The 2,997-nt window shown below is 31.2% G+C and overlaps 1 pseudogene; it reads right to left on the reverse strand.

Moving 5' to 3' along the window:
- Positions 1 to 2,538: 2,538 nt before the first annotated feature.
- LOC111743522 lies at positions 2,539 to 2,657 on the reverse strand (annotated as a pseudogene).
- Positions 2,658 to 2,997: the final 340 nt, after the last annotated feature.

A 2,997-nucleotide genomic window follows, 5' to 3' on the forward strand; every position in this document is an offset into this window, starting at 1 on the left:
TCCAAATGCTTACTTTCCCTATAGCAGATTTCTTGATACACTGTCCTCCATAGACCATAGGGACTTCATATTCTTTAACAAGAGTCAAGGGCTTTTTGTGACATCTCCTTAGAGGATGTTGTCCTCTTGTTACTTCTGGTAATTTCCTTGGGTAGAAAATATATGAAGGTGGCTTATATCACATTATTTCTTTGGTGTGAAAATGACCCACAGGAAAACTTAGTCAAATCTAATGTACTAAACTCTGAATGTGCAGGGCACCCTCTCTGTGAACTTTTATGTTTTTGTTTTTGTTTTTTCTCTCAACTTCTAATTTTTATATTTCTCAAAACTCCTGAGAACATATGTATAAGCTCTGGGCATATACATAAGCTCTGTGCTATCCCATAACAAAGGTCCCCCTATTGTTTATAGGTTGTAAGTGGGAGACCAGAAAGGACTTTCAAAAGATCAAATTAGTCACCTTGCTTTAGAATGTTGTGGCATTTATCACCTACTCTTTTCAATTTCGATAGTTCAGTTCAGATTCTAAGACAACAGGAAAAGAGGTGTGTGTGTGTGTGTGTGTGTGTGTGTGTGTGTGTACGCGCCCATGTGTACTGTAAGTATTGAACTTCTCTATCGTTTTTAGTGACTTGAGGGAGGAAGAGTAGGTTTTAGAAGAAGCTTGGTCTGCTACCTTTATCCTATCTACCACTCTTCATCCTTCTTCAATGATATGATCTTTAATTATTTTAATAAAACTATCAAATAAGTGTGAAGGATTATATAAATTATTTCTCTGTGTAAGACGTTTTTTGGAGAAGTCCTGAATAGTGTGTAATCTGCTGTGCTGACTGAAAATGTGAGGCCTTCTCAGACAATTTGAGTGATAAGCACGTTCCTTAGATATGAGGCTGGGACAAGTCAAGAGTCTTTGTAAAATTCACTGAAATTCATGATGAAAAGAGTTAAGAGAAATAAGGTGTCAGATAAACAGATAAGCGTAACATATCTAAAATGACTACTTAAAAATTATTTTAAAACCAGGAACATTACTTTTGTGTATGGCTCAGATAATAGTCTAATGACCTCTCAAAGTATTAATAACAGAAAATAGTTTAAATGAAAATGCATGTTAAAAGCTAAAACATAACATGAAATATTTTCATACAAAAAGAAGATACATTTCTTACTTCTTTTACTCATTCTCTTCTTATTACCTCTTCACTACATTTTATTTGTATTCAATAAGCATATTAGTAAGCTTCGTGCCATGCATAGAGCAAATCCATGGTCAGACCAAAGTAATCAAATGTTTAACTACCATTAAGCAGCTTACAGTCTAGGGCAGAAAGTGAACTAATAATAATCAATATACAGTGAAATAAACAAGAAGAAATTATATCTTAATTATATAAAATAACTTGCCCAATGACAAAGAGCAAATAAGAGGGAGATATGAATTTTTTAATCCATGGCTGTAAGAAATCAAGATCCTTGTCTTTACAAGAGTGTCTCCCAAGGCTGGCTGTCAGGTTGAGAAATAGGATTAAAACATTGAAATAAGAATAACAACTGATATAACATTTAAGGTAGCAGATATATGATCCTTTTAGTAAATAGATCTAATTGTGCCGAACAAATGTTTTTTAGTATTTTTTTAGAACAGACTTATCTATTTCTAATACAAAGATGACATGCTTGTTTTCCCCCTAATATTAATATTTAAATGTTTCAAAGTCTACCACTATATCATAGGTCGAAATAAATACATTTTTATATCTCCTAAGTAGTATGTCTTTGTATCATCAAAATTAGTCTAATCAAGAATATTGTACTTTTTTGTTGTACACATTTATTTCTAAGCATACACTGAACTGTGAGCTAAGGAATACCAAGTCATGAAGATTCGCTCCCAACATTTATTCTGATAACACAGAAAAATAAAATATTTTAATGTTCATAATTTAACTGTACCCAAAATACAAATTAGAAATTTTTAAAACTTATAAGTAAACTAAATGGCACAAATGTGTTTATAAGTGATTCAACCAAGATACCACTGAAACTTGGTAACAGCTAGCATGGATAGATATTTGTGAAACCTTCTGACAATCAACTAAAGCTAATGAAAATATTTGTTTTGACACATAAAATTAGGAATGAAACAAGATCTTAGGTAATATTTATTAAGAGGCTCTTACAGAATAAGCACAGACATTTCATAGACTGTTGAGGTTATTGGTATATATTTGTAATTTGATGGAATAAATCAAGTAATCACTCAGCTTCTTTATTTTGCCACTGTGGGTAAACGTAGAAGGAGACAAATGGCAACATCCTTAGTTATTGAAATTAATTTTAGTACTGAGATTGTACAATTATCTTTTTCGTTTATAAATTGTTAAAACAATAATATGTGCATTTACTTGTTCAAATTTTATTTATTTATTTTTAATTTTCATTTTTTATTTTTTAGGTGTGGCAACCCTTGATTGACCTCACAGATTGCAAAGATCTTGTCAGTTTACAATCCCTTATTTTTAAAATTTTTTATGTCTATAGCACCTGGTCTTCCTAGGTGGTCTCCCATCCAAGTACTAACCAGGCCCGACCCTGCTTAGCTTCTGCAAACAGATGGGATTAGGCTTGCTCAGGGTGGCATGGCTGTAGACTAAATTTTATCTTTCTAAATGCCTATGAATTATAATTACATGATGCTTGCACACACGATAATTAGCAAATATCAGTTCTAAAGTAGTAGCTTATTCTGAGGTTTCAAATTCTCTACCTTTCTTTACATATAGTTTTATGACCTTAATATATTATTGTGATATAGATGATTAAAATGAATTAAATATATTATTTACTAGTTGTTAACTAATTTCTCCCTGAAAATCATATTTATTTTATTTTTTTAAAATTAAAATTGTAAAATATTTGCTTCAGTTTTTAAAAATCTCTTGTATTTATAATTATAATTGATTCTCATTCACAGTAGTTCTAGGAAGTTCT

The sequence above is a fragment of the Pteropus vampyrus genome, unplaced genomic scaffold, assembly GCF_000151845.1.
Source record: "Pteropus vampyrus isolate Shadow unplaced genomic scaffold, Pvam_2.0 Scaffold115, whole genome shotgun sequence".
In the NCBI taxonomy this organism is placed as follows: Eukaryota; Metazoa; Chordata; class Mammalia; order Chiroptera; family Pteropodidae; genus Pteropus; species Pteropus vampyrus.